Consider the following 7,349-nt stretch of genomic DNA (forward strand, 5'->3'; position numbering starts at 1 on the left):
TAGATTTGCTAAAAGTCCAGGGGTGAGATGAGACATTTGCTGGAACACTTGAGGACCTAGAGCAGTGATGGTGAACGTTTTGAGCTTGGCGTGTCAAAAATTTTGAAAAACCCTAACTTAACTCTGGTGCCATGTCACATATAGAAATATTCATATATTTTTTTGATATTTGCAACCATAATAAAAAAAGATTTATATTTTTGATATTTATTTTATATATTTAAATGCCATTTAACAAAGAAAAATCAACCAAAAATATGTATAAAATGAACAAAAACAGAAAAACAATGTACATTTAAGAAAAAATAATAATAAAAACAATGATAATCATTACCATTTGCAACGTCATGGATGGAACTGGAGAGCATTATGCTAAGTGAAATAAGCCAGTCAATGAAGGAAAAATACCACATGATCTCACTCATTCATGGATAATAGAGACCATTATAAACTTTTGAACTATAATAGATACAGAGGCAGGCCTGCCTCAAACAGATTGTCAAACTGCAGCGGGAAGGCCGGGGAGGGTTGGGGGGCAGGAGGTAGGGGGGTAAGAGATCAACTAAAGGACTTGTATGCATGCATATAAGCATAACCAGTGGACATAAGACATTGGGGGATAGGGGAGGCTAGGGGACTGTCTAGGGCGGGGGAATAAAATGGAGACATATGTAATACCCTTTGGAATACTTTAAGCAATAAATTAAAATAAATAAAATAAATAAATAAATAAATAAGTAAATAAAAAATAAATTAAAAAAAAAACAAACAATGATAATCAAATGGTACGAAAACTAGAAATTAGTGACTTTTTTGGTGCTGAAGTTTGTCTGCTAATTCTTCGATTGCAGGTTCATACTTGGTGCACTTCAAAGCCAAGCAAGCGCCACTAACATCATGCTAGCCGGTTCCTTTTGTTCATTTTAATATTATTTAATGCTGAGAACAAAGTCTCACAAAAATATGTTGATGAAAAAATTGTTAGCAAAGCCATCGCTAGGTTTTTTATATTGCTAAAAGTGTCAGGAACTCTGTTCCAAGCACTCAAAATTTCTTCTTCATAGTTGCACTCTTCATGTTTCAAACGATTTCGTTCCAGATTTTCAAGTTTCGACCTTAAGTCGACAAACACGAGTCCAAATGCTACCTTGAAAATCTGCAAGTTGCATCTCTAAATCATCAATTTGCATCCATTGGAAATTATTCAATTCCAAAGTACTGTAAACTACATCCAGATACTTAATTATTTTAATTGTCTGTTCTAGGCTTCTAAATTGGTTGAATCTTTCGCTGAACTGTTCAAAGAACGTGTTTACTATATTCTGGTACATAAGTATAGACTCCATTACACTTGTAGTAGCCTTCTCGAAATACTTTTTCATCTGAGGAAAATACGAGTTTTAGTTTCAATATCTCGCTTGAAAATTTTAAGTTTACTTTCAAAAGATTTGATGTATCCAAACATAACGTCAATATTTTTGCCAAAACCTTGTAATTTTAAGTTCAGTTCATTCATATGAACAGAGAGATCTGTAAAAAACATCAAATTGCTGACCCACTTATGATCATTGATCTGAGGAAAGTTTGCCAGATCCTTATTCTCAATAAATACCATAATTTCTTCAAAGCACTCCACAAATCGCTCAAGTAGTTTTCCTTGACTTAGCCATCTCACACGATTGAACATCAGTAGTCCACTGTAGGTTGAATCAACTTCCTGTAAAAGTACAGAAAATTCTCGCTTGTGAAGGGGTCGAGAAGCTATAAAATTCACAATTTTTGTTACAACTGACATTAAATCATTCAATTCAGAGAATCCCGATTTGGCACACAACACCTCCTGATGGATAATGCAATGAAAAGGTGCAAGTGGATGTCTAATAGCTTCCATAAACAATTTCAGGAATCCCACTTTTTTCCCACCATCTTTGGTGCCCCGTCTGTCGTGACTGACACAATTTTAGAGATATCAAGGTTTAGGACACTGAATGTTTTTATAACAACTTTACATATTTGGTTTCCTGATGTACTCATTGGCACTTATTCTAACTTCATCAACTCTTCTCTCATAGTGAGACCATCAGAATATCTAGCAATAATGGCCAACCGAGCATATGATGTGACATCAGTAGTTTCATCAAGAGAAATCAAAAAATATTTACATCTATTTAAGTCTTTTTTTTATTGACTTTGTACGTTTTTGCCAAGATCTGTTATTCTACCTTTTTTTTTAAATTAAATCTTTATTGTTCAGATTATTACAGTTGTTCCTCTGTTTTCCCCCCATAGCTCCCTGCCACCCAGTTCCCACCCCACCCTCTGCCCTTACCCCCACCCCCTACTGTCCTCACCCATAGGTGTATGATTTTTTTTTCTATGTCCCTGATTCTATTATGATCACCAGATTATTTATTCACTTGATTCTTAGATTCACTTGTTGATAGATGCATGTTTGTTGTTCATAATTTGTATCTTTACCTTTTTCTTCTTCTTCCTCTTCTTAAAGGATACCTTTCAGCATTTCATATAATCCTGGTTTGGTGGTGATGAACTCCTTTAGCTTTTCCTTATCTGTGAAGCTCTTTATCTGACCTTCAGTTCTGAATGATAGCTTTGCTGGATAAAGTAATCTTGGTTGTAGGTTCTTGGTATTCATCACTTTGAGTATTTCTTGCCACTCCCTTCTGGCCTGCAAAGTTTCTGTTGAGAAATGAGCTGACAGTCGTATGGGTATTCCCTTGTAGGTAACTGAGTTTCTTTCTCTTGCTGCTTTTAAGATTCTCTCTTTGTCTTTTGCTCTTGGCATTTTAATTATGATGTGTCTTGGTGTGGTCCCCTTTGGATTCCTTTTGTTTGGGGTTCTCTGCGCTTCCTGGACCTGTAAGTCTATTTCTTTCACCAGGTGGGGGAAGTTTTCTGTCATTATTTCTTCAAATAGGTTTTCAATATCTTGCTCTCTCTCATCTTCTGGCACCCCTATAATTCTGATGTTGGTACGCTTGAAGCTGTCCCAGAGGCTCCTTACACTATCTTCGTATTTTCGGATTCTTTTTTCTTTTTGCTTTTCCAGTTGGGTGTTCTTTGCTTCTTTGCATTTCGAATCTTTGACTTGATTCTTGCGCTCCTCTGGTCTGCTGTTGGGTGTCTATATAGTATTCTTTATTTCAGGCAGTGTATGCTTAATTTCTAGTTGGTTCTTTATCACAACATCGAGGGTCTCATTAGATTTCTTGAGGATCTCACTACATTTATCGGCGGTCTCACCAGTCTTTTAGAGGGCCTTACTAAGTTTATCAGCAGCTTCTAGACAGTTCTTGAGAGACCTTAAAAGTGTGGTTTTGAGCTCTATATCTTCCATTTCTGACATTTGCGTCCTATTTCTTTGTCTCCGCATTTTTTTATCTTTTCTTGGTGCACCCCCTAGTGGTCTTTGTGCGCAGTCTTGTTGTAGTTAAGCCTTGATTGTTGTCGGCAATACCGGGGGTGATTTGGCCTCCAGGCTAACTGGCTATGAGAGCTATTCTGCCTTTGATAGTATTTCTACTGAGTGGTAACTTAGAAATTCTTTTAATAACATCATCTTTTTTTTTCATATTGTGAAATAGAGCTGGTGCACCTCTTAGAAATGTTTCCTTACTAAATTCTCTGTCACTGAGGGTTTTTTCCATGCTGAGCTATGGAGAGAGCAATATAGTAACTTGCTGATATTAAATTTGTAGAGCATCTTACAAATTTAATGATGGAATTTGATTGACTTTTATAGAGGTGTAGCTGCCTAGAAATGCATTCCTTCCTCTCATCAATACTTTTTTTCAAGAACTGACAATGATTAGTTTCAAAATGTCTCTTTACATTCCACGTTCTGCTTACTACTGTTTCATTAAACACTATGCACAATGAATTGTTGTTTCTGTTGACAATCCCGTACATCTCGGTGCATATGTCTTTTTAAGGGTCGGCTACTGCTACTTCCACTTCCCTTATCATTCAATCTTGCTTTTTTATTTTTTTGATTCTCCATCACAAGGCTGCAAAAATAAACATAAATGACGGCATTTTTTATAAAAGGTTGATAGTTTTCTTACCTATTAACTTTTTGCAGTGTTGTTGCACTGACTCCTGTTGCAAAACAATTCAAAAACAGTACGTATAACCAACAAATATATGGTGCTGTAATCAATTATCTGATACGCAGAATGTCTCGTTGAGCACTGTTGCACTGTATATCTTTTTTTTTTTTTTTATTAGGTAAGGTATTACAAATGTGTCCTCTTCCCCCCCATTATCCCCAGCCTCCCCAACCTCCCCGCACACTCATGCTCCCATCCCCCTGTTGTCCATGTCCATTGGTTTGGCTTATATACATGTATACAAGTCCTTCGGTTGATCTCTTCACCTTACCCCCGCCCTCCCCTACTTTCCTTCTGGGGATTGATAGCCTGATTGCTGTTTCTCAGTCTTTGGATCTGTCCCTTTTCATCAGTCTATGTTGTTCTCTATAATCCACAAGTGAGTGAGATCATGTGGTATTTATCTTTCTCTGACTGACTTATTTCACTTAGCATAATGCTCTCCAGTTCCACCCATGCTGTTGCAAAAGGCAAGAGTTCCTTCTTTTTTACCGGAGCATAGTATTCCATTGTGTATATGTACCACAGTTTTCTAATCCACTCATCTGCTGATGGGCTCTTAGGCTGTTTCCAAATCTTAGCTATGGTGAATTGTGCTGCTATGAACATAGGGGTGCATATATCCTTTCTGATTGGTGTTTCTGGTTTCTTGGGATATATTCCTACTAGTGGGATCACTGGGTCAAATGGGAGTTCCATTTTTAGTTTTTTGAGGTGGCTACATACTGTTCTCCACAGTGGCTGCACCAGTCTGTATTCCCACCAGCAGTGCAGAAGGGTTCCTTTTTCTCCACATCCTCTCCAACACTTGTTGTTTGTTGATTTTTTGATGATAGCCATTCTGACAGTTGTGAGATGATGACGCGTTGTCGTTTTGATTTGTATCTCTCCTATAATTAGTGACTTTGAGCATGTTTTCATATGTCTTTCGGCCTTCTGTATGTCCTCTTTCGAAAAGTGTTCATCTAGGTCCGTTGCCCATTTTTTTATTGGATTGTTTATCTTCCTTTTGTTAAGTTACATGAGACCCCTGTAAATGTTGGAAATTAAACCCCTGTCGGTGGTATCATTGGCAAATATGTTCTCCCATACAGTGGGTCTTCTTGTTGTTTTGTTGATGGTTTCCGTTGCTGTGCAAAAGCTTTTTATTTTGATGTAGTCCCATTTGTTTATTTCCTCTTTAGTCTCCATTGCCCTAGGAGCATTGTCAGAGAGGAAATTCCTTGGGCATATGTTTGCAATTTCGCTGCCTGTGGATTCCTCTAGTATTTTTATGGTTTCCCATCTTACATTGAAGTTTTTATCCATTTTGAGTGTAATTTTGTGTATGGTGTGAGTTGGTGGTCTAGTTTCATCTTTTTGCATGTATCTGTCTAATTTTCCCAACAGCATTTATTGAAGAGACTGTCTTGACTCCATTGTTTGCTCTTGCCTCCTTTGTCGAATATTAATTGGGCATAGTGGTTTGTGTCGATTTCTGGGGTCTCTATTCTATTCCATTGACCTATATGTCTGTTCTTGTGCCAGTACCAAGCTGTTTTAAGAACAGTGGCTTTGTAATACAGTTTGATATCTGGTATTGAGATCCCACCTACTTTGTTCTTCTTTATCGGGATTGCTGCAGCTATTCGGCATCTTTTTTTTATTCCAGATGAATTTTTGGAACGTTCGTTCTAGATTTGTGAAATATGCCATTGGTAATTTAATGGGGATTGCATTGAATCTATAGATTCCTTTGGGTAGTATGGACATTTTGATGATGTTGATTCTACCAATCCATGAACACGGTGTGTTCTTCCATCTGTTTCTGTCTTCCTCTACCTCTGTTTTCAGTGTCCTGTAGTTTTTTGCATATAAGTCTTTTACCTCCTTAGTTAAGTTTATTCCTAGGTATTTTAATTTTTTTGGTTCAATGGTAAATGGGATTGCTTTTGTAGTTTCACTCTCGGTAAGTTCACTTTTGGTGTAAAGAAATGCCATGGATTTCTTAGCATTAATTTTGTATCCTGCTACATTGCTGAATTCATTTATTAAGTCTAATAATTTTTTGATGGAGTCTTTTGGGTTCTGTATGTACAGTATCATGTCATCTGCAAATAAGGACAGTTTTACTTCTTTTTTTCCAATCTGGATGCCTCTTATTTCTTCTTGTCTGATCGCAATGGCTAGTACTTCCAGTACTGTATTGAACTGGAGTGGTGAGAGGGGGCATCCCTGTCTTGTTCCTGATTTTAAGGGGAATGATTTTAGTTTTTGCCCATTGATTATGATGTTGGCTATTGGTTTGTCATATATGGCTTTTATTATGTTGAGGTATGATCCCTCAATTCCTATCTTGCTGAGAGTTTTTATCAAGAAAGAGTGTTGGATTTAGTCAAATGCTTTTTCCGCATCAATTGATATGATTATACGGTTTTTTTCTCTCAATTTGTTTACGTGATGTATCACATTTATTGATTTGCGGATATTGTACCATCCTTTCATCCCTGGGATAAATCCTACTTAGTCATGGTGTATGATCTTTTTGATGTACTGCTGGATCCGATTTGCTAGGATTTTGTTGAGGATTTTGGCATCTATGTTCTTGAGGGATATTGGCCTATAATTCTCTTTCATTGTGTTGTCTTTATCTGGTTTTGGTGTTAGGGTGATGCTGGCTTCATAGAATGAGCTGGGAAGTGTTCCTTCCTCTTGGATCTTTTGACATAGTCTGAGGAGGATAGGTTTAGTTCTTCCTTCAATGTTTGGTAAAACTCCCCTGTGAAGCCGTCTGGCCCCGGGCTTTTGTTTGCTGGAAGCTTTTTGATTACTGCTTCGATTTCCTCCATAGTTATTGGCCTATTGAAATTTTTAGATTCTTCCTGATTAAGTTTTGGAATGTTGTATTTTTCTAGGAATATGTCCATTTCCTCCAGGTTGTCTAGTGTGTTGGAGTAGAGATCATAGTATTTTCTAACAATCCTTTGTATTTCTATGGGGTCTGTTGTTATTTCTCCTATTTCATTCCTGATTTTGTTTACTTGGGTCCTCTCTCTTTGTTTCTTGGTGAGCCTGGCTAGAGGTGTATCAATCTTGTTTATCCTTTCAAAGAACCAGATCTTGTTTTTGTTGATCTTTTGTATTGTTTTTTTTGGTCTCTGTGTTGTTTATCTCCGCTCTGATCTTTGTTATTTCCTTCCTTCTGCTTAGAGTGGGCTTTTTTTGTTGCTCTCTTTCTAA

Source organism: Myotis nattereri, assembly GCF_964212035.1.
Source record: "Myotis nattereri genome assembly, chromosome: Y".
Lineage (NCBI taxonomy): Eukaryota > Metazoa > Chordata > Mammalia > Chiroptera > Vespertilionidae > Myotis > Myotis nattereri.